A 26924-nucleotide genomic window follows, 5' to 3' on the forward strand; every position below is an offset into this window, starting at 1 on the left:
AATATTTCAAAAATAAAAGAGAAAATAATGAATATGACAAAGAAGACGGGCAAATATAGATACACATTATTAATAAAAAAGCTTTATTATTAAATATTCAGTAATGAACGTAATACTTCGTGCTTTATTGTATCAGTAATAATATAATCAGGAAAATATTATGTCGACTTAAAATCAAAATAAACAACAGTTTGAGAGAGAAAGCCTGCCTAATGAAACGCATGTAACATATTTACCTGTATCCACTTTTCCTAATTTCTTCATTGTCTTCATACTTCTGTGCCAGTCAAGCTAGAATAACATTAAAAATCTGAGCCTAAAAAAAATTCGTAAAATATTTACATTTATTGTGTAGATTTTCCTTGTATCTGTCTCTTCTTAATTTCTTCATTGCCTTCAGAATTCTGTGCCTGGGAAACTGGAATATTAATCTGGAATATTTACATGTAATGTGTAGATTTTCCTTGTATCAGTCTTTTTTCAATTTCTTCATTGCTTTAGAATTCTGTGCCTGAGAAGCTAGAATATTAAAAATATCTTATCCTAACAAAATTCGTAAAAATATTTACATGCAATGTGCAGATTTGCCTTGTATCTTCTTTTCTTAATTTCTTCATGGCCTTCATAATTCTGCCCCTGAAACACTAGAATAACATTGAAAATATACAATTCTAATAAAATTCGTAAAAATATTTACATGTAATGTGTAGATTTTCCTTGTATCCGTCTTTTCTCAATTTCTTCATTGCTTTCAGAAATCTGTGCCTGAGGAGCTAGAACATTAAAAATATCTAATCCTAACAAAATTCGTAAAAATATTTACATGCAATGTGTAGATTTTCCTTGTATCTTCTTTTCTTAATTTCTTCATGGCCTTCATAATTCTGCTCCTGAAACGCTAAAATAACATAAAACATATCTAATCCTAATAAAAATCGTAAAATTATTTACATGTAATGTGTAGATTCTCCTTGTATCGGTCTATTCTTAATTTCTTCATTGCCTCTATAATTCTGCCCCTGAAAAGCTAGAATAACAGTTAAAATATCTAAGCCTAATATTATTCCTATTATTCCTAATGGCGGGAATGGGTCTGGATCTATCTATAACAAATAAAATATTAAAAACGAAAAAGCCATGGCACCCCTGTTAATATATTTCTTCTTTTGTCGGTGTCACGATATCCTGTTTCCTGTGTAAAATATTTCAAAAATAAAAGAGAAAACAATGATTATGACAAAGAAGACAGGCAAATATAGATACAGATTATTACTAAAAAAGCTTTATTATTAAATATTCAGTAATGAACATAATACTTCGTGCTTTATTGTATCAGTAATAATATAATCAGGAAAATATTATGTCGACCAAAAATCAAAATAAACAACAGTTTGAGAGAGAAAGCCTGCCTAATGAAACACATGTAACATATTTACCTGTATCCACTTTTCCTAATTTCTTCATTGTCTTCATACTTCTGTGCCAGTCAAGCTAGTATAACATTAAAAATCTAAGCATAAAAAAAATTCGTAAAATATTTACATTTATTGTGTAGATTTTCCTTGTAAATGTCTCTTCTTAATTTCTTCATTGCCTTCAGAATTCTGTGCCTGGGAAACTGGAGTATTAATCTGGAATATTTACATGTAATGTGTAGATTTTCCTTGTATCAGTCTTTTTTCAATTTCTTCATTGCTTTAAGAATTCTGTGCCTGAGAAGGTAGAATATTAAAAATATCTTATCCTAACAAAATTCGTAAAAATATTTACATGCAATGTGCAGATTTCCCTTGTATCTTCTTTTCTTAATTTCTTCATGGCCTTCATAATTCTGCCCCTGAAACACTAGAATAACATTAAAAATATACAATTCTAATAAAATTCGTAAAGATATTTACATGTAATGAGTAGATTTTCCTTGTATCCGTTTATTCTCAATTTCTTCATTGCTTTCAGAAATCTGTGCATGAGAAGCTAGAATATTAAAAATATCTAATCCTAACAAAATTCGTAAAAATATTTACATGCAATGTGAAGATTTCCCTTGTATCTTCTTTTCTTAATTTCTACATGGCCTTCATAATTCTGCCCCTGAAACACTAGAATAACATTAAAAATATACAATTCTAATAAAATTCGCAAAAATATTTACATGTAATGTGTAGATTTTTCTTGTATCAGTCTTTTCTCAATTTCTTCATTGCTTTCAGAATTCTGTGCCTGAGAAGCTAGAATATTAAAAATATCTAATCCTAACAAAATTCGTAAAAATATTTACATGCAATGTGTAGATTTTCCTTGTATCTTATTTTCTTTATTTTATTCATGGCCTTCATAATTCGGCTCCTGAAACGCTAAAATAACATTAAAAATATCTAATCCTAATAAAAATCGTAAAATTATTTACATGTAATGTGTAGATTCTCCTTGTATCCGTCTATTCTTAATTTCTTCATTGCCTCTATAATTCTGCCCTTGAAAAGCTAGAATAACAGGTAAAATATCTAAGCCTAATATTATTCCTAATGGCGGGAATGGGTCTAAATCTATCTATAACAAATAAAATATTAAAAACAAAAAAGCCATGGCAACCCTGTTAATATATTTCTTCTTTTGGCGGTGCCACGATATCCTGTTTCCTGTGGAAAATATTTCAAAAATAAAAGAGAAAATAATGATTATGACAAAGAAGACGGGCAAATATAGATACACATTATTACTAAAAAAGCTTTATTATTAAATATTCAGTAATGAACGTAATACTTCGTGCATTATTGTATCAGTAATAATGTAATCAGGAAAATATTATGTCGACCTAAAATCAAAATAAACAACAGTTTGAGAGAGAAAGCCTGCCTAATGAAACGCATGTCACATATTTACCTGTATCCACTTTTCCTAATTTCTTCATTGTCTTCATACTTCTGTGCCAGTCAAGCTAGAATAACATTAAAAATCTAAGCCTAAAAAAAATTCGTAAAATATTTACATTTATTGTGTAGATTTTCCTTGTATCTGTCTCTTCTTAATTTCTTCATTGCCTTCAGAATTTTGTGCCTGGGAAACTGGAGTATTAATCTGGAATATTTACATGTAATGTGTAGATTTTCCTTGTATCAGTCTTTTTTCAATTTCTTCATTGCTTTAGAATTCTGAGCCTGAGAAGCTAGAATATTAAAAATATCTTATCCTAACAAAATTCGTAAAAATATTTACATGCAATGTGCAGATTTCCCTTGTATCTTCTTTTCTTAATTTCTTCATGGCCTTCATAATTCTGCCCCTGAAACACTAGAATAACATTGAAAATATACAATTCTAATAAAATTCGTAAAAATATTTACATGTAATGTGTAGATTTTCCTTGTATCCGTTTTTTCTCAATTTCTTCATTGCTTTCAGAAATCTGTGCCTGAGGAGCTAGAATATTAAAAATATCTAATCCTAACAAAATTCGTAAAAATATTTACATGCAATGTGTAGATTTTCCTTGTATCTTCTTTTCTTAATTTCTTCATGGCCTTCATAATTCTGCTCCTGAAACGCTAAAATAACATTAAAAATATCTAATCCTAATAAAAATCGTAAAATTATTTACATGTAATGTGTAGATTCTCCTTGTATCGGTCTATTCTTAATTTCTTCATTGCCTCTATAATTCTGCCCCTGAAAAGCTAGAATAACAGTTAAAATATCTAAGCCTAATATTATTCCTATTATTCCTAATGGCGGGAATGGGTCTGGATCTATCTATAACAAATAAAATATTAAAAACGAAAAAGCCATGGCACCCCTGTTAATATATTTCTTCTTTTGTCGGTGTCACGATATCCTGTTTCCTGTGTAAAATATTTCAAAAATAAAAGAGAAAATAATGATTATGACAAAGAAGACAGGCAAATATAGATACAGATTATTACTAAAAAAGCTTTATTATTAAATATTCAGTAATGAACATAATACTTCGTGCTTTATTGTATCAGTAATAATATAATCAGGAAAATATTATGTCGACCTAAAATCAAAATAAACAACAGTTTGAGAGAGAAAGCCTGCCTTATGAAATGCATGTAACATATTTACCTGTATCCACTTTTCCTAATTTCTTCATTGTCTTCATACTTCTGTGCCAGTCAAGCTAGAATAACATTAAAAATCTAAGCCTAAAAAAAATTCGTAAAACATTTACTTTTATTGTGTAGATTTTCCTTGTATCAGTCTTTTTTCAATTTCTTCATTGCTTTAAGAATTCTGTGCCTGAGAAGCTAGAATATTAAAAATATCTTATCCTAACAAAATTCGTAAAAATATTTACATGCAATGTGCAGATTTCCCTTGTATCTTCTTTTCTTAATTTCTTCATGGCCTTCATAATTCTGCCCCTGAAACACTAGAATAACATTAAAAATATACAATTCTAATAAAATTCGTAAAAATATTTACATGTAATGAGTAGATTTTCCTTGTATCCGTTTATTCTCAATTTCTTCATTGTTTTCAGAAATCTGTGTTTTCAGAAATCTGTGCATGAGAAGCTAGAATATTAAAAATATCTAATCCTAACAAAATTCGTAAAAATATTTACATGCAATGTGAAGATTTCCCTTGTATCTTCTTTTCTTAATTTCTCCATGGCCTTCATAATTCTGCCCCTGAAGCACTAGAATAACATTAAAAATATACAATTCTAATAAAATTCATAAAAATATCTACATGTAATGTGTAGATTTTTCTTGTATCCGTCTTTTCTCAATTTCTTCATTGCTTTCAGAAATCTGTGCCTGAGAAGCTAGAATATTAAAAATATCTAATCCTAACAAAATTCGTAAAAATATTTACATGCAGTGTGTAGATTTTCCTTGTATCTTATTTTCTCTATTTTATTCATGGCCTTCATAATTCTGCTCCTGAAACGCTAAAATAACATTAAAAATATCTAATCCTAATAAAAATCGTAAAATTATTTACATGTAATGTGTAGATTCTCCTTGTATCCGTCTATTCTTAATTTCTTCATTGCCTCTTATAATTCTGCTCTTGAAAAGCTAGAATAACAGTTAAAATATCTAAGCCTAATATTATTCCTAATGGCGGGAATGGGTCTAAATCTATCTATAACAAATAAAATATTGAAAACAAAAAAGCCATGGCAACCCTGTTAATATATTTCTTCTTTTGTCGGTGTCACGATATCCTGTTTCCTGTGGAAAATATTTCAAAAATAAAAGAGAAAATAATGATTATGACAAAGAAGACGGGCAAATATAAATACACAATATTACTAAAAAAGCTTTATTATTAAATATTCAGTAATGAACGTAATACTTCGTGCTTTATTGTATCAGTAATAATATAATCAGGAAAATATTATGTCGACCTAAAATCAAAATAAACAACAGTTTGAGAGAGAAAGCCTGCCTAATGAAACGCATGTAACATATTTACCTGTATCCACTTTTCCTAATTTTTTTCATTGTCTTCATACTTCTGTGCCAGTCAAGCTAGAATAACATTAAAAATCTAAGCCTAAAAAAAATTCGTAAAATATTTACATTTATTGTGTAGATTTTCCTTGTATCTGTCTCTTCTTAATTTCTTCATTGCCTTCAGAATTCTGTGCCTGGGAAACTGGAGTATTAATCTGGAATATTTACATGTAATGTGTAGATTTTCCTTGTATCAGTCTTTTTTCAATTTCTTCATTGCTTTAGAATTCTGTGCCTGAGAAGCTAGAATATTAAAAATATCTTATCCTAACAGAATTCGTAAGAATATTTACATGCAATGTGCAGATTTCTCTTGTATCTTCTTTTCTTGATTTCTTCATGGCCTTCATAATTCTGCCCCTGAAACACTAGAATAACATTGAAAATATACAATTCTAATAAAATTCGTAAAAATATTTACATGTAATGTGTAGATTTTCCTTGTATCCGTCTTTTCTCAATTTCTTCATTGCTTTCAAAAATCTGTGCCTGAGAAGCTAGAATATTAAAAATATCTAATCCTAACAAAATTTGTAAAAATATTTACATGCAATGTGTAGATTTTCCTTGTATCTTCTTTTTTTAATTTCTTCATGGCCTTCATAATTCTGCTCCTGAAACGCTAAAATAACATTAAAAATATCTAATCCTAATAAAAATCGTAAAATTATTTACATGTAATGTGTAGATTCTCCTTGTATCGGTCTATTCTTAATTTCTTCATTGCAACTATAATTCTGCCCCTGAAAAGCTAGAATAACAGTTAAAATATCTAAGCCTAATATTATTCCTATTATTCCTAATGGCGGGAATGGGTCTGAATCTATCTATAACAAATAAAATATTAAAAACGAAAAAGCCATGGCACCCCTGTTAATATTTTCTTCTTTTGTCGGTGTCACGATATCCTGTTTCCTGTGTAAAATATTTCAAAAATAAGAGAAAATAATGATTATGACAAGAAGACAGGCAAATATAGATACAGATTATTACTAAAAAAGCTTTATTATTAAATATTCAGTAATGAACATAATACTTCGTGCTTTATTGTATCAGTAATAATATAATCAGGAAAATATTATGTCGACCTAAAATCAAAATAAACAACAGTTTGAGAGAGAAAGCCTGCCTTATGAAACGCATGTAACATATTTACCTGTATCCACTTTTCCTAATTTCTTCATTGTCTTCATTGTCTTCATACTTCTGTGCCAGTCAAGCTAGAATAACATTAAAAATCTGAGCCTAAAAAAAATTCGTAAAACATTTACTTTTATTTTGTAGATTTTCCTTGTATCAGTCTTTTTTCAATTTCTTCATTGCTTTAAGAATTCTGTGCCTGAGAAGCTAGAATATTAAAAATATCTTATCCTAACAAAATTCGTAAAAATATTTACATGCAATGTGCAGATTTCCCTTGTATCTTCTTTTCTTAATTTCTTCATGGCCTTCATAATTCTGCCCCTGAAACACTAGAATAACATTAAAAATATACAATTCTCATAAAATTCGTAAAAATATTTACATGTAATGAGTAGATTTTCCTTGTATCCGTCTATTCTCAATTTCTTCATTGCTTTCAGAAATCTGTGCATGTGAAGCTAGAATATTAAAAATATCTAATCCTAACAAAATTCGTAAAAATATTTACATGCAATGTGAAGATTTCCCTTGTATCTTCTTTTCTTAATTTCTCCATGGCCTTCATAATTCTGCCCCTGAAACACTAGAATAACATTAAAAATATACAATTCTAATAAAATTCGTAAAAATATTTACATGTAATGTGTAGATTTTTCTTGTATCCGTCTTTTCTCAATTTCTTCATTGCTTTCAGAAATCTGTGCCTGAGAAGCTAGAATATTAAAAGTATCTAATCCTAACAAAATTCGTAAAAATATTTACATGCAATGTGTAGATTTTCCTTGTATCTTATTTACTTTATTTTTTCATGGATTCATAATTCTGCTCCTAAAACGCTAAAATAACATTAAAAATATCTAATCCTAATAAAAATCGTAAAATTATTTACATGTAATGTGTAGATTCTCCTTGTATCCGTCTATTCTTAATTTCTTCATTGCCTCTATAATTCTGCCCTTGAAAAGCTAGAATAACAGTTAAAATATCTAAGCCTAATATTATTCCTATTATTCCTAATGGCGGGAATGGGTCTAAATCTATCTATAACAAATAAAATATTAAAAACAAAAAAGCCATGGCAACCCTGTTAATATATTTCTTCTTTTGTCGGTGTCACGATATCCTGTTTCCTGTGGAAAATATTTCAAAAATAAAAGAGAAAATAATGATTATGACAAAGAAGACGGGCAAATATAAATACACATTATTACTAAAAAAGCTTTATTATTAAATATTCAGTAATGAACGTAATACTTCGTGCTTTATTGTATCAGTAATAATATAATCAGGAAAATATTATGTCGACCTAAAATCAAAATAAACAACAGTTTGAGAGAGAAAGCCTGCCTAATGAAACGCATGTAACATATTTACCTGTATCCACTTTTCCTAATTTCTTCATTGTCTTCATACTTCTGTGCCAGTCAAGCTAGAATAACATTAAAAATCTAAGCCTAAAAAAATTCGTAAAATATTTACATTTATTGTGTAGATTTTCCTTGTATCTGTCTCTTCTTAATTTCTTCACTGCCTTCAGAATTCTGTGCCTGGGAAACTGGAGTATTAATCTGGAATATTTACATGTAATGTGTAGATTTTCCTTGTATCAGTCTTTTTTCAATTTCTTCATTGCTTCAAGAATTCTGTGCCTGAGAAGCTAGAATTTTAAAAATATCTTATCCTAACAAAATTCGTAAAAATATTTACATGCAATGTGCAGATTTCCCTTGTATCTTCTTTTCTTAATTTCTTCATGGCCTTCATAATTCTGCCCCTGAAACACTAGAATAACATTAAAAATACACAATTCTAATAAAATTCGTAAAAATATTTACATGTAATGTGTAGATTTTCCTTGTATCCGTCTTTTCTCAATTTCTTCATCGCTTTCAGAAATCTGTGCCTGAGAAGCTAGAATATTAAAAATATCTAATCCTAACAAAATTCGTAAAAAGATTTACATGCAATGTGCAGATTTTCCTTGTATCTTCTTTTCTTAATTTCTTCATGGCCTTCATAATTCTGCTCCTGAAACGCTAAAATAACATAAAACATATCTAATCCTAATAAAAATCGTAAAATTATTTACATGTAATGTGTAGATTCTCCTTGTATCCGTCTATTCTTAATTTCTTCATTGCCTCTATAATTCTGCCCCTGAAAAGCTAGAATAACAGTTAAAATATCTAAGCCTAATATTATTCCTATTATTCCTAATGGCGGGAATGGGTCTGAATCTATCTATAACAAATAAAATATTAAAAACGAAAAAGCCATGGCACCCCTGTTAATATATTTCTTCTTTTGTCGGTGTCACGATATCCTGTTTTCTGTGTAAAATATTTCAAAAATAAAAGAGAAAATAATGATTATGACAAAGAAGACAGGCAAATATAGATACAGATTATTACTAAAAAAGCTTTATTATTAAATATTCAGTAATGAACATACTACTTCGTGCTTTATTGTATCAGTAATAATATAATCAGGAAAATATTATGTCGACCTAAAATCAAAATAAACAACAGTTTGAGAGAGAAAGCCTGCCTTATGAAACGCATGTAACATATTTACCTGTATCCACTTTTCCTAATTTCTTCATTGTCTTCATACTTCTGTGCCAGTCAAGCTAGAATAACATTAAAAATCTAAGCCTAAAAAAAATTCGTAAAATATTTACATTTATTGTGTAGATTTTCCTTGTATCTGTCTCTTCTTAATTTCTTCATTGCCTTCAGAATTCTGTGCCTGGGAAACTGGAGTATTTATCTGGAATATTTACATGTAATGTGTAGATTTTCCTTGTATCAGTCTTTTTTTCAATTTCTTCATTGCCTTCAGAATTATGTGCCAGGGAAACTGGAGTTTAATCTGGAATATTTACATTTATTGTGTAGATTTTCCTTGTATCCTTCTTTTCTTAATTTCTTCATTGCCTTCAGAATTCTGTGCCTGAGAAGCTCGAATAATGAAAATATCTAATCCTAATGAAATTCGGAAAAATATTTACATGTAATGTGTAGATTTTCCTTTTATCCGTCTTTTCTCAATTTCTTCATTGCTTTCAGAATTCTGTGCATGAGAAGATAGAATATTAAAAATATCTAATCCTAACAAAATTCGTTAAAATATTCACATGCAATGTGTAGATTTTCCTTGTATCTTCTTTTCTTAATTTCTTCATGGCCTTCATAATTCTGCCCCTGAAACGCTAGAATAACATTAAAAATATCTAAGCCTAATAAAAATCGTAAAATTATTTACATGTAATGTGTAGATTTTCCTTGTATCCGTCTATTCTTGATTTCTTCATTGTCTCTATTATTCTGCCCCTGAAAAGCTAGAATAACAGTTAAAATATCTAAGTCTAATATTATTCCTATTATTCCTAATGGCGGGAATGGGTCTAAATCTATCTATAACAAATAAAATATTAAAAACAAAAAAGCCATGGCAACCCTGTTAATATATTTCTTGTTTTGTCGGTGTCACGATATCCTGTTTCCTGTGGAAAATATTTCAAAAATAAAAGAAATAATAATGATTATGACAAATAAGATAGTCAAATACTTCTGTGCCAGTCAAGCTAGAATAACATTAAATATCTAAGCCTAAAAAAAATTCGTAAAATATTTACATTTATTGTGTAGATTTCCCTTGTATCAGTCTTTTCTTAATTTCTTCATTGCCTTCAGAATTCTGTGTCTGAGAAACTGGAATATTAAAAATATGTAATCCTAATAAAATTCGTTAAAATATTTACATGCAATGTGTATATTTTCCTTGTATCCGTCTTTTCCTAATTTCTTCATTGCTTTCAGAATTCCGTGCATGAGAAGCTAGAATATTGAAAAGATCTAATCCTAACAAAATTCGTAAAAATATTTACATGCAATGTGTAGATTTTCCTTGTATCTTCTTTTCTCAATTTCTTCATGGCCTTCATAATTCTGCCCCTGAAACGCTAAAATAACATTAAAAATATCTGATCCCAATAAAATTCGTAAGAATATTTACATGTAATGTGTAGATTTTCTTGTATTCGTCTTTTCTCAATTTCTTCATTGCTTTCAGAAATCTGTACCTGAGAAGCTCGAATATTAAAAATATCTAATCCGAACAAAATTCGTAAAAATATCTACACGCAATGTGTAGATTTTCCTTGTATCTTCTTTTCTTAATTTCTTCATGGCCTTCATAATTCTGCCCCTGAAACGCTTAAATAACATTAAAAATATCTAATCCTAATAAAAATCGTAAAATTATTTACATGTAATGTGTAGGTTCTCCTTGTATCCCTGTATTCTTAATTTCTTCATTGCCCTCATAATGCCCCTGAAAAGCTATGATTAACAGTTAAAATATCTAAGCCTAATATTATTCCTATTATTCCTAATGGCGGGAATGGGTCTAAATCTATCTATACCAAATAAAATATTAAAAACAAAAAAGCCATGGCAACCCTGTTAATATACTTCTTCTTTTGTCGGTGTCACGACATTTTGTTTCCTGTGGAAAATATTTCAAAAATAAAAGAGATAATGATTATGACAAATAAAATAGGCAAATATGGATACAGCATATTACTAAAAAAGCTTTATTATTAAATATTCAGTAATAAACATAATACTTCGTGCATTATTGTATCAGTAATAATATGATCAGGAAAATAATATGTCGACCTAAAATCAAAATAAACAACAGTTGGAGAGAGTAAGCCTGCCTAATGAAACACATGTAACATATTTACCTGTATCCACTTTTCCTAATTTCTTCATTTTCTTCATACTTCTGTGCCAGTCAAGCTAGAATAACATTAAAAATCTAAGCCTAAAATAAATTCGTAAAATATTTACATTTATTGTGTAGATTTTCCTTGTATCTGTCTCTTCTTAATTTCTTCATTGCCTTCAGAATTCTGTGCCTGAGAAACTGGAGTATTAATCTGGAATATTTACATGTAATGTGTAGATTTTCCTTGTATCAGTCTTTTTTCAATTTCTTCATTGCTTCAAGAATTCTGTGCCTGAGAAGCTAGAATATTAAAAATATCTCATCCTAACAAAATTCGTAAAAATATTTACATGCAATGTGCAGATTTCCCTTGTATCTTCTTTTCTTAATTTCTTCATGGCCTTCATAATTCTGCCCCTGAAACACTAGAATAACATTAAAAATATACAATTCTAATAAAATTCGTGAAAATATTTACATGTAATGTGTAGATTTTCCTTGTATCCGTCTTTTCTCAATTTCTTCATTGCTTTCAGAAATCTGTGCCTGAGAAGCTAGAATATTAAAAATATCTAATCCCAACAAAATTCGTAAAAATATTTACATGCAATGTGTAGATTTTCCTTGTATCTTCTTTTCTTAATTTCTTCATGGCCTTCATAATTCTGCTCCTGAAACGCTAAAATAACATTAAAAATATCTAATCCTAATAAAAATCGTAAAATTATTTACATGTAATGTGTAGATTCTCCTTGTATCGGTCTATTCCTAATTTCTTCATTGCCTCTATAATTCTGCCCCTGAAAAGCTAGAATAACAGTTAAAATATCTAAGCCTAATATTATTCCTAATGGCGGGAATCGGTCTAAATCTATCTATAACAAATAAAATATTAAATATGAAAAGCCATGGCAACCCTGTCAATATATTTCTTCTTTTGTCGCTGTCACAATATCTTGTTTTCCCTGTTGAAAATATTTTAAAAAATACAATAGAAAATAATGATTATGACAAAAAGATAGGCAAATAATGATACAGCATATTACAGAAACGCTTCATTAAAAATATACATTAACAGTAATAAAAATATTCTGAAGTAAGAATAACGTAAAACGAAGTATTTAAAAATTTTCATACCACGACATCAAAAACAGAATGGCATTGCAGGGTGTTAGAATATAAATAACAATCGTATATAGTTTTCTGAGCTTTGATTCAATCCATTAATAAATGTATAATCAAGAATCCGTTTACAATAATTCAAATTACATAAATAGTTAGTTCCTCATGGGTCGACTCATATTAAATTTCTGCATTTAATCCTTTTACAGTATGTATGGCATTTTGGTATAGTTTTAATCAACAGTCTTATTTGATATAAAATGCATTTGCGTGTGCACCCCCATGCATTTGTTTGCGACCACATATTAGTAACCAGTGCACATGCATACGAGCTTAAAGTACATATGACAATGGGATAGTCTCAAACAACAGTCTATTTTTCAATATCAAAGTCTTGTGTGTGGGCCCAATGCATTTGTTGGATAGCACATCTTAGTTATCTTTAATAAAACTCTTCTTCATATTTTAATAATTGAGTTTCATTTCTTTTTGAAAAACAGAAAGTGTCGTGAAGTTCCATATTTGAGGAATCCTGTAAAATGTTTTAGGTATTATGCCTTTTTATAATAGAGGAAGTAAATTATGAGCAACTTATTACGTATGATGAAGCTCTACAAGATGCCTGCCTATAACGTTCTGGGCGGTGATGCTTCGCGCCATCATCCCTTAGACATATAACCTGCCAGTTATATGGATATTAACAACTCCACAACCTTGAATATAGGTGTAGTCTATTACTGGCAATAAAATAAATATCCGATCTACACAAACAAAGTACGAGAGACGAATAACATGTGATGAAACGCGACAAATAGTGTGGTGATAAAAATGATTATTGTAGAAGTCAAAACTATTAATGAATAGGGCTTCTAAAGTTTACGACCGACCTAGTATGTCGACAACATACTCAATTCCAAAAGATGCAAACAATAGCAACATTAATTTATGCAATATGAATGAACCCTATCACAACCAGAATATAAAACAAGCAAACAATCCGTTTAACAATACGGCAATTTAATTAACACTACTTAAACGACAAACTTATAATGCAAATTAACTCCTAAATAGCCGACTCTCAATGATCCGAAATGATAATAAACAAACAGAATATGAGAAGACAAGACCGATACAAGATTTTGTTTACGTGAACATGCCTATTTTCTTCCCACGAACAGAAGATGAAATTGCCTTAAGGGAGTAAGTAGGCGGTCATTCATCAAAAGGACAATGCCCGATAACTTTCAAAATAACCCCGGGTCAAATATATATACGAAATGAAACAATCAAACTTTGTCTGTAGCTGAGGAAATGAATCTTAGTAGTAGTATGTGTAACCAATTACATGCTTAAGATGGCCTAATAAAATATGCTATTTGTTAGCATACGAGTTTTTTTTTGTTTGTAGTAAAATAGTGCATTGTCTTACAACATATCATGTGATACAAGAACGCATGAAGTGGATATCTATTTTAAACATTACATTTAACGGCCATTACATTATACTCGAGATTCCAACTAGAGAGATGTACCTATACCACTTGTCGCCGAAACCGATCCGACAACAACGATAAAACGTCGATATTAATATTTTAAAGCAGAAATTGCCGACATTTACATGCTATGTAATTATTATTCTAAGCGTGAAATCCAAACTAGTCAAAGTAACAGTTTGCAAGCATTATTCATGCCACACAATTTTTCAGATTGGAAAAGACATATTTCGGATAATGAGAAATTAATGTTTTGAATCCTAATACGTTTTTTAATTTGAATACATTGCACACTGACGCTAATAATATCGGTTCGGCTGTGGGTGGTAAAATGAATAAATTTTCACTCATCCTGTTTAACTGATACATCGAGTTGCATTCGCAAAATTTTATGCCAATATAACGACGTATTTTGTATTTTACACATCGAAAAATTCCCATTCGATATATTTCTTCATAACTTCCATGTAATGCTAAAAATGTCAATATAAAAAATTGGCTGCAAAAATAGCCAAATTAGTTGAGCTAGTTGGGCTAATAAATGGCTAAAATCAGATTATAATCCTGTTCCCGTTTCTATTCGCGCGGTTGGGAAACAGCATTGCTCATACTTAATCTTTGTGTTTCTAAACACAGCTTAACGCACAAACACATTCTGTTTCATAATCATTACTTTATCTCGGCTTATGTTATGAATTAGTTTGCTACTTGTGTATACTTTTCAGTGCACGCACAAGTTTGACCAGTGCTCCGCATTCGTACAGAGGCGTTATCAGGCATATTGGGTGAATTTAAGCACCTTCAGTTAACGGTTAGTTGGACGTGTTTTACCCTAAAATTATTCAAACCCTCCCCACCATAAAAATTAGAAACAAGTTACAGTAATAGAAAACGCGGCTAGTTGACAAACTGTACGGTACAACGAGATTACATTGTCAGGCCCTTGGGATACCAAAACAAGTTTATAAATGTCCACCTATTAGCAGAGGATCAGAATAAACGAACAAACGATTAAGCGAGGGCTTAATTAATATGACTTGGCATGTGTGCAGTGTAAATTGGATGTTTTATGGCTTGCCAGCATGTTTGGAACTGTTTTCTGTGCGCTCGAAAATATGAATATCTATTGTAAGCGTCAAATATACAACAGTGCAGCCTACAACAGATTTAGCAACCAATCACAAGAAATCATTTTTTTTTGCTATATTGGATACCCGACAGAAGGACTGCACCTTCTGAAAAGAAGTCAGAACATCAACCGTTGGAATATGAAGCGCACAAACGAGGATAAACAGATAGAGTTATAATCAAACACAACAATTTGATACCAATCAAAAACTATATAAAATGTTTTATACATAGAGAAAACAAAATGTGAAATAAAAAACTAGTCTTGACAAAAAAAAAAATGAAGAAGAACTTCGGAAAAACGGCCCGCGAATGAACCTGAACGACTTTCGCAATTATTGCTGTATATCATTGTATTTTATTATTTCCAGTTTCGAGTGAAATGACCCCTTATTTGCAGCTAAAAAAGATAAATAAACGATTGAGCGAGGAATTAATAAATATGACTTGGCGTGCGCGCAGTGTAACTAGGATTTGTCTGGCTCGTAGGTTTGCTTAAAACCGTTAACTTTGCGTTCAAAAATATACCATTTCAATACACATATTAGAAACTATGATTGTCCAGTGTCAGCGTCGGATAAATACCAGTTCAGCTAATAAAAACAGAAATAGCCCGCAAACAACAGAAAATATCATTTTACTCTCTACAAGCATATTAAAAAGTAGATATTAAGGATTGAAAATACGATAAAATTCCGCGAGTAACTCAATGTCGGCCCGTGAAATAAAAGGTAATTACTTTTCACCCAGTTATTCGTTTCTGGTCCTTCTGTATTACAAGTTGTACACCCCTGCTGTTTGATTTACATTTTTACCACCAAAACTATGTCGTGTCCGAAATTAAAACTCAACGGTTCTAATGAATTCACACTAAGAGAGACAAAATCCGAAAAACTTTCGCTTTCAATTAATATATTTTCAGTCAAATATTTCCACCAGTAAATTGCGTTTTTTTTATGAATCTGCTGTTGTGCATTGCTTTCAAACATCTGATCAAGCATTTTTGGTATGGCGGAGATATAGTGTGGGGAATCTTGTATAAATAGAACATGGTATTAGGACCACGAATTTTGCAGTTCCTTCTCTTAACCCCATAGATTTTCGCAAAATACCATTATGTAATACAGCATTGCTCTGTAAAGCACTCGCAAGCCCTGATAAAGAACAAACTGGTCAGTATCGTTACGTTACAACAAAATCAGAAAATTCTAAAATTTATTAGAAAGTTTTGATGTTGAGTGCTTTCAAATCTACCAATTTATTACGCTTCATCAGAGAATTAGAAATGAACATTTCATTTCTTTCTCAAATGGCAACATCAAATAAAATAATACTACCTAACTTACCCTTTCCGAGCCTGTCGAACCCCTGCGCTATCCTGAAAGCTCTGGCCAAACCTCATTGTACCAAATGGTTGAAAAATTGGGGTGCCCAATCCTAACTTTATAAAGGGGAAGCCTAATTTCGTGCGAGGTTATAGGAAATAAAAAGATTCAGCTTGAAAATCCTTGGTTTGTCATAACAACCCAAAATGTTTCAAAGTCATAAGCAGAAAGCATCTAAGGGCACTATCATATAAGCCCAAACACCAAAGCGCACGACATCCGTGGAGATGACGGGTTCACTAAAACTTACAACTGCGCAACGCTATACAAACAGCAACGCTAATTTATTAGTTATTAAGTTTAAATATTCGAGATGAACTGTAGTTAAACTTGCATATTTAGTTGACGATGTGATAGAAAAGTCCTATAATATAAAACTCTTTTAATTTAAAGGACCCTCGTCGAACCCATGGAACAGCTCCAACAAACACCAAAAATTCGATTGAACCATTGTTAAAAACTACTGTTCTAGACTATTGAAAAACTGACAAAACGCTATGGCGACGAAACAAACCCATAAAGTAAGAATACAATAAATTGTATAAAATGAGGACCAACCAATTGTATTAATGCAGCCACAAATGCCCCATTGCCACTATTATAATCTCATTGCTGTCGACTGGTGCATACTTCAATACTTGTCAAACGATGGGAGAACGCCCAAAAGGAAACATAACCCGCGTCTTTTCGGGAATTATGTATGCGAAATGAACAAAGTAGCAAAATTTATTGCATACCAGCTAAAAACTGCATACCTGTCCATGAACTAACGATTGCATTACATGACTTTACGAAATTACATAAATGAAATTGGGAGAAATATTTTGGACATGATATATCAGTTTATACCTGACAAAATATGAATTGAAAGATTTATAAGATTACATACTTGCTCTTTACTCTTTGGACTAAATATATAGGCTTCCATCTCACTCAGTGATGCACCAGACTATTAAAAATGTCGATTCCGTTTGAAGCATGACTCTTCCAAGCAGTGTTCTAGAAAACTGAAAATAAATATATAGTAGATTTGGAATGATAAATCACAAAAAATGCTGTTTGACAGAGGTAAAGCAAAGGTAAGCTTATATTGAAAATGCATGAAAAAATCAATTTAATGTCGTGAATATGTGTATACCGAGTCTATCTAACTTTAGGTGAAACTAAATTTCGTTGACCTAAGACATTATCAAGTTATTTAATTCACAAAAAATACTATTTGACAAAATTACGGAGAAAAGATATAGTTGTTCGAACTATGTCATTATCAATCTTTGGAGTTGTGATTAACAGGGACATGAGAAGCTAAGCTTGTACTAGAAGTTAAAAAAAAATAAAAATATTAATTTTTGGTTTAATATAAAATTATTTGCTGATTTCCACGAAAATTACAATTTTTACTTAATTTGAATGATCTGTCAGTGCAATATATTGTATCTCATCATATAAATATCGACTAGTCAATTATTTACTAGAGCAGTGGTTTTCGAACGGCGGGGCGCGCCTCACATGGGGGCGTAAACATTTTAAGGCGACGTGAAGCTGATTGATGGAACTTCAAAAAAAGCGTGAAATCTTTTCTGCCTTATTTTCTTAATTTATTTCATTATATACGTTTCATACACGTATTTGCAACGTGCTCCTTGACGGAAACGTCCGCACTAACTATCTGTGTTTTTGTATCACATTGTTAACTAGTTATTTTGAGGTGGTGCGCGAGACTTGAGAAATTCCTATCTTGGGCGGCTTAAAATATTTGTGTACCACAGGCATTGTGCGTTATATTTACCTTAATATTCAGGTCCTCTCTTCTTTTTCTTACCAACAACTAAAAATATATATTTCATCAAATAATTTTTAATAAGTTAAATTAGCCACAGGGATTGTATACATTATACATTCATTATAAGAACATAACATATTGATACTCGCAATAAACTATAAAGAAATAGGGAATATATTTCTAGATTTAAAAACTTAATACCCTCTGTCAGATTCATTTACATAGTATGGTACTTCGCGTGACCTACCATTTGTGGTGAAAACGGGTTTCAAAATAAATAAAAAATGGTATCAGCCATGTAAAATGATAGAATGATAAGGACTATGCTTTTAACGAAGTTAGATATGTTAGCTCAGGTACCTCATGATAAACGATTTTAGGGTAGTAATATTCGCATTAATACAGCGTCAAACATACACGCATGCATAGAAGATATGAATACTCGCACTTAGTAACAGCTCATTTGGAATATTGCCAGCTTCGAACACTTATCAACATGCAACATATGGTTACAATGACCACCAAGGATTGCCTTTCAATCTACACTCGAAGGGTAGATTATATTTTTTTACGTAAGAGAATTTACCGTACAACATGTTTAAGAGTAAATTATATTATAACCTAATAATTTAGTGAACAGTTAGTCGTTTGTATCTTTTTAATGAAAATCTCTCATAATTTGACAAACCATGCAAAAGAGGCAGAAAGCAGAAACCTGGATTCTTTCATTTACGACCTCTTATATGGTGGAGAAGGGGTTTGTAACAACGAAACAAGTGCTATCAAAACAACGAAATTGCCGTTCGATTAGTAAACGGGGCGATTTGAGATTGTGGATGACGAAATGTCACCAAAAAAAAAAATACTCTTTGGAAGACCACTAAGTTATTCTATCTCATTAAAAACACTATAAACTATGATTTATCTTGTTTATTTGTTCTGTAATATATTCGTTTCTGACCTCAAACAATGTCCAAAACAAACGTTTTGTAAACTGGGGGGCGATGAAGTTGTATATATTACTGTATATATTAGTGCGACTAAAAAGTTTGGAAACCACTGAGACCATGATAATTTACAGTTACATTTCTGAGCTTAGTCGGATTCTTTTTTTACAGTATGATACTATTTTGTGGCAAAAACGAGTTTTGCTCATAAGATTAAACAAGTAAATTCTACACAGAATAATAAGGACCATGTTATCAATAACGTAGTACCCGTATAAATAAAACATAAGAAATATAGACACGCTCAAATATATTGACACGAAATTTATAACGAAATTTTTTACCATTATTTCCCCGGAAATCATACGGTTTTCGTGTCCCACGTGTCCCATGGAACATACAAATGTGGGTTGTCCCATTCCATCTCATGGGACGTTTCCCATAGGCAAGCCTGGACATATGGTAACTATCGCGATAATGCGTATCCATATTAGGTTTTTGGCCATTTGGAAGCGTTGCCACAAAACTTTAAGATGGTAAGCTGGAGTGAATATTTAATTATTAGATGCAAACAGCCAATTTTCAAAGAGATGCTAAAATTGTACAATATTCTGCCTAAAACTCAGATATTAAACATGTACAACGATACTTCAAACAATCTTACGAAAATTTCTCCCTTGGTCTATTAGTGCATAGGTATTCAAAGAGCTCTGTGAGAGAAACTTAGGCGCTCGCGAGCTATTCGATTACTTATTAAAATACTGACTTGACTAATTTTTTTACTGTCCAAAAAAGTAATGACATCATTAATAAAATTTGACATCAGTAGCGTCGAAATATGACAACGAGCGTAAATTCAAATGTGACATTATCTATAAGTAGGATCGCAGTGGATAAAAAGTTGTCTCTCGAGTAAAATATTCAATTCATAGCCGGTGCGAGCATTTGACATATCTTGTCATAGTAATTTCATAGTAATTTATTTGTGTTCTTCGTTACTCGAATTTTAGTCGAGGAAACTTTAACGATTATTAAAATTAAAAATTACTATTCAAAAACTGCATAAAATACGTCCCAAACTGCCAACCATAAGTAGACCGGAATCGTATTTTAAGGTTAGTCAAATTTGATTTGTTTGCGCTCAAAATTATTTTAAAGATATGGACAAAATACGAACGATAGTAATATTTAAATTTGCAAAAAAAAATTTGTTCGATATATTTTGCATTAATTATTTTATATATCATACCGAGAAAAGGTCGTATTGGGCTCCATCGGTAGTTTCAAAATGGACAAAGGTACATCGCGCGAACAATTCACTGTGTTTCGATTTCAGTTACCACATGGTATACAGTCTGAAGAAATACTAACATAACACAAATTTACAATGTCTAAAAAGCGTTTTCAATCTGCTGCGAGACTGCTAGAACGTAACTTATGGTGATATCCTTCGTTTTAGATTTTAGTTTCAATATTTAATAATGCCGGTTTTCAATCAAAAAATTGGGTTGCGGATTCTCCTCTTTATCATTTATTCTTAGCATCTCTTCAGCGATTTTTATAATATAGCATTCTAACTTGTTTCGCACACTGAACTCATAATTCCGCACAAAAATAAAAAGTTATCGTCGGCCTCGTGGAACAATACATTCATATGCCAAGGAATAGGCACATAAGTTGTTTAAAAACACGTCGCGCTGACGAAAACTATCGGTGATTCTACCAACTGCCATCGCATACGTTATTAGGACTTTTTCAGTATTCCAACAACAAAAGGGTGTTCGACCCGAAATTTGATAATATGTTTGTTGAGTTTACATCCTAATATATTTAATTTATGTGTGAAATTTAGATTTATTTATGTCTGGTATTAATCCTATTAAAATGTTTAGCATTTAAATTAGGTAAAGTAATTTTAACTTACTTAGGAATAGTAATAGATAACAATTTTAAAATTTATTGTGGGGATCCGTGAATAATGGTGATGAATGTAAGAAGATTCGAAAAATTGTAATAACATACTTGCTCTTTAGACTCGAGACAGCCACCTCTCTCAGTGATGCATAATCGAACAAATAATTCCGCATGTCTATAGATATAATGATAAATTGTCTTTCCCGCTCTCAAGAAGTGTTTCAGAAAGCTGAAATTTTTATGAGATAATGAAATGTAGGTAAATTTTGTATAATATTGATTTGAACTATATATAGTTGTTCGAACTATGTCATTATTAAATTTTAGGTTCATAAGTTACAGATGATGTAATTTGGTAGGAGCACAGAGAAGCTATGCTTATACTTTAGAATTCAGGGTTTCCCAACCCGATTCCGCGGTCTCAAATGAGCCCGCGAAGCGTTTGAATGAGTCCGCAACGAGCCAGAAATTCACTGCGGGCTTTTGCGAAACTTAACTATCAGCCAAGTTACGATTTACGTTAGAATTTACATAAAACATAAAAGACAAGTTTATTCACATAACATTATTCGAGTCAATAATTACTGGTCAATGAGTAGGACTGGGCATATATTCGAATATTCAACTATTAGAATAGCAATTTACTATTCGAAAATTTGGTAACAGGTGACGAAAACACCTTACGACGAAAACACGAGTCTGCACAAGCTTCGATAGAGTTCGCGAGTTCGAACAACGAGAAATATTTTTTTTTTTGGAGGTGTCAATGGTGACAACCCAAATTTTCTAAATTGAAAAGCGGCTATACAAAATACTAAAAATAAAACGGATAACAGCATAAGTTTTGTTTTATGATTGTCCACGACCGATTAAAAACGCTTTTTTGGACATTGCAAATCGCCAAATTTCGGGTGCTACCGTGGTATACGTGCCAGGGCATTTTTCCTTGGGATTCTTTGCCTTAGTCCCTACCTTGGTAAGTACAATACTGGAGCGCCGTAAGTGTTGTACAAAAAGCTCAGATTTGTTGAATTCACAAAAATACGAATCAAAACAAAATATAATCGGGCACTTGGACCATATTGATATTTTCCGAGTAGTATTGCTTTTATTTCGTCAACACAATTGCCGATTAAAATCATCACAATTACCTTAATAGTAAAGCAAGGCGACAAATATGTATTTTTCATTTACTAATAAACTTTAAATATATTTTTAAGTGCTAAATGAAGTTGTACCTTTTGGAACTTTACAGCAGAAAATAGATTTTTTCTAACGGCGATAACAAAATCGCAAGATCGCAAAAGCTATGTATCAAAACTAAATATAATCGGGCAATATATTCTTATATTATGTCCGCAGATTTCCGTGGCATTTAAAGAAGTAATGCTTTCATCTTGTTGTAAGTCGACGCAACCGCGAGTTACCATGAACACAATAAATTAAAATAGAAAGACATTTTAAATTCTCGTCGTTGTCGTAGACTGAATATTATGCGACAGAAACGGCCATTATACACTAAAAAGTCGGCTCTTTTAACGAACGCATAATTGGGCGAATTTCCAATTTTAAAATTGTAATGTCGTGTTCGGTTTTATTGCTTCTTCACACAAACTACGGTTGCAATAAACGCTCCTCGAGTCCGCAAAGGTTTTCGCCAGTGAGAAAACAGTCCGCGACCAAGAAAGGTTGGGAAACGCTGCTTTAGATACATAAAAATAAAAAAATTAATTTTCAGTTCATTGATAAAATTATTCACAAATTTCCCCCAAAATTACAAATATTACTTTGGAGTGATTTGTCAGTGTATAATATTGCAACACATCATATAACTTATATTTATATTCATTGCAAAGCACGTTGAAAATACGACTACATATTCAAGAAATAAAAATATTAAAAATAAGGCGGGAAAGATAAATCTAGCCAATATTTCTATTCTTAATTACCTTAACGCCCTTCGAAAAATTGTCCACGCCCTTGTGATAAGCTATGCTTATTCTAAAGATACAAAGACGACAACTTGTAACCTACTGATATTCATTTGCGTTCATTCGATATTGTTTGCAGATTTTCAATATTATAAATATTACACATTTGGAATGATTTGTCGGTGTGCTATGTTGTATCTCATTATCTGAATCTTAACTAGTTAATCATTTATTAGTGTGTTATATTTTACCTTCAAGTTTTCTATAGTCTTTCCTTCCCAGCGACTTCCTGAAAATATACGTCAATAAATAACTACAGCCACAGACATTAGACATCATATTATATATATATCTATCTAAATATAAGAGCATGACAGATGATTACTACGGAATAAACGATAGGGAAATAAGGAATGTATTTCCCTTTTTCGAACACTTATGTACATGGGACGGTATGATTACTGAGACTACCAGCAACGGGAATATAGGCTGACTATAGTTGATTTACAATTCGGTGGGATCACATGTATATATATAGTAACCTTTTTGGAATCAGACTGGTTATCGAGCAGCGACACTCAAGTTTCTGATATCTAATTAAAAAAGTAATAATTCTAGAGTTTTGAAACTACTATATTTTATATTGACGGTGAGTGCCGTATGAAAGATCGAATCAACTGAAGAAATTTCTATAAGATATAAGATTAACGGCTATCTTAATACGGTTAGAATGACGCACTCTGATAATATCATTATTGGAAATTTGGGGCAGTTCCAGTTTGAACTAGTTGGGAACATCAATGACATGGTTATCAACTGTTTACTACCAGAGCGTGCAGGTCACGATGAGCCACAGTTACATTTAGGAAATTAGCCTGATTATTTTATATAGTATGGTAGTTAGTGTAAACTACCAATTGTGGCAAAAACTCTCATCAGATTAATAAAAAAGGCCAGGACTACGATTTCAAAAAATTAGGCATATCATTGTATATATAGGCACCCTATGATAAACAACAAGTTAATTAAACAATGCGTTTTAATATTTGCATGGTTATTGAGTTGGGGTTGTGTTTTACCCGAATTGCACTTAATGAGGCATAGTTCAAATCCTTTCAGTATCTCTGCAGATATACACTGCTGGATCAACTTATAGTATCACTATGAATAACTTTCACTGTTTGTCGTAATCACAACGCGACGCCCTATTTTCAGAGAAAAATATTCAGAAAAGAGTCTTACTTTAAGAATACAAAATGAGATACAATATGATAAAGTAACATATCATTTTAACTGAAGGATGTAATTTTGGGGAAATCAGCGCCTACGCGCCTACGCCCTACGCCTTACGCCTTACGCCCTACGCCTTTCATTTATGCTGGCCTAATGACCTTTAAATAAACCGACATTGCAAGATAATAATTGGCCTTTTGGTTTGAACGAATAAACGAAACGACAGCAGATGGGACAACACAGCAGCTAGCCCCTGAACGTGCAGCGCTGTACTGACTACGCCATTATACACCGGATATTGCTACAGTTAATTTGTAGTACAAAACAGTTAATTCCGCGATTATACGAAATGAACATGGTATGGTTTTAACAGATTTTGCCATATACAATTATGAGCGCGCATTGGTGCCTAAACTGACAAAAAAAAATCAATGTAATGCATAAGGAACGAAAAAAGCCTAGTTTTTATTTCTAAAAAATGACCCCCGCATTTTTTACTGGGCCGACTCATAGCCAGAACAAAACGGTAGTTGTGCAAATCATGTTATTATGAAATTAATTTTGAGGTTGTGATTATGGGAAAATTTCATTTGACAGACGAAACAAAACTAAGCTTATACTCAATATATCAAAAGTAATAATTTGTTAGTAGATTTCCCGAAAAAAATAAAATATATCATTTATTTATAGACACGTTAATTGAAAGATTTCAAATGATTTGATTACATACTTGCTCTTCAGACTTGATAGGCCTCCATCTCACTCAGTGATGGAAACCTGGCTCTTGACGAATTTTTTTGGTGCAATGAATTGTTCTGCCGACTTCCAAGCAGTGTTTCAAAACGCTGAAAATCAATATATAGGTCGTGATTTTGTAAGCCAATTCTAAATTTGAATTAAACTAAATTTCGTTGAGTCAACTATGCCATTTTTAGGTAGTTAATTCACTCAAATGTTATTTGACAGAGACACTACAAAGCTATGCTTATGCTAAAGATACAAAAAACCAACTATGTAATTCAATTTAGGTCATTTTCAACTATTTCGCTGATTTCCCCAAAATTACATCATTCAGTTAAAGTGATATGTTAGTTTATCATATTGTAGTTCATTTTGTATTCTTAAAGTAAGACTCTTTTCTGAATATTTTTTTCTAAAAATATACGTAAGTTTTAATAAAATACGTAACGGGTAAATTTCGACATTTAATTTCCTAAAATCCAAAACTTAGAAAATTTAGACGAATGAAATTTATTCAGCGATTGCCATTAAATTTCAAATATATACTTTATATATACATATCAGGTGTAGTTTTCAAACTGCACAAATTGAAAATATTGAAATAACAACAAAAATACCCAATAAAGTTTTATAACTGTTTCATGGAGTATATGACTAAATATCTCTGATCAGTAACTTGTAGCATTATCACATTGTTCACGGTAGGGATCGAAAACTGGGGATCGCTATCCGTAGGGAAGCGCGCAACGAACTTTAGGGGTCGCAAAGAGTACACCAATTTGATACAAGGTACTATATTTATAGTATTTTTTTGGACTTCTGCTTCGAAACACAATTATTAAAACTTGTGCAAAATCTAAATCTTACGATTTCGATAGAATGCACAGCTTCAAATAAGCGGCGTAACAATGTTGGCTCGCATCGAACTATTTAGCATTTTAAACGTGAACGTGGGTCTTAATTTTTTGGAATTTCGAATCGAAAGACAATTATTGAAACTTGTGAAAATATAAATCTTACAATTTCGAAAGAAAACACACTATCAAATAAGGGGTATTACAATGCTGACTCTGATCGCAAGAACTGAGACGCGATGCGCTCGCATCGAATTGTTTAGCATTTTAAACGAAATCAGTGGTATACAGGAATCAATAGGCGTCGAAAGTAGAATAAAATGTTCAAATAATATTTACTTGTAATATTCCTCGTTCGTTACTTTGTGTCTTTAAATCGTTAACTATTAATATTTCTGAATCTAAAAAAAAGTTAAAATATTGATAAATAAACTGTCGCAGAACTGTAGCTAGCATATTCAATGGACAGTGGGACTGAATCTATCGGATCTTCTGCACAAAGCTCCCGCCACGTTTCAAAATGACAGATCAGCAATTATCCATTTGGGGTTAAGAATGATTTAAAAATTTGGATTCCCAGCGCAATCTGCATTCCTAACTTAAACTGGATAATTACTAATTCTCTTATTTTGAACGTTGATAGGATCTTAGTACAAAGATCCAATCTATAGACAATAATATATAAAAGTAAAATGCCTACGGCGAATCTCTATTAAGCCATGAATTTTGCGCTACATTTGCGAAAGCTATGCATTACATTCATGTAAAGCGTACCATGTTGAATGCAGCTTTCGTAGTTACGTAGATCAGTGTATTACGTTTAAGTTTCTTATTATGATAAGTTTATAATGCATAGTTATGCATTCTTGTGTCTCGACTATTGGGCGGGAACGAAAAAATCTTAGTTTTCATTTCTAAAAAATGAACCCCGCCTTATTTACTGGGCCGACTCAATAGCCAGAATAAAACGGTAGTTGTGCGAATCATCTAATTATAAAATTAATTTTGAGGTTGTGATTGAAAGAAAATT

General features: G+C 31.3%; 1 protein-coding gene and 1 long non-coding RNA gene across 2 annotated transcripts in view; both read right to left on the minus strand.

Moving 5' to 3' along the window:
• The window catches only part of LOC144411707 (sulfotransferase 1B1-like), a 92309-nt gene that overhangs the window by 36083 nt on the left and 29302 nt on the right, over nucleotides 1–26924 (minus strand). The window lies entirely within an intron of this gene.
• On the minus strand, nucleotides 12553–18319 carry LOC144424643 (uncharacterized). Its single transcript, XR_013476861.1, has 3 exons — nucleotides 18281–18319; nucleotides 17381–17498; nucleotides 12553–13017 (listed from the first exon to the last, which is right to left on the minus strand). It is a non-coding gene; the product is annotated as an uncharacterized LOC144424643 (long non-coding RNA).

This window comes from Styela clava, chromosome 6, assembly GCF_964204865.1.
Source record: "Styela clava chromosome 6, kaStyClav1.hap1.2, whole genome shotgun sequence".
Taxonomy (NCBI): domain Eukaryota; kingdom Metazoa; phylum Chordata; class Ascidiacea; order Stolidobranchia; family Styelidae; genus Styela; species Styela clava.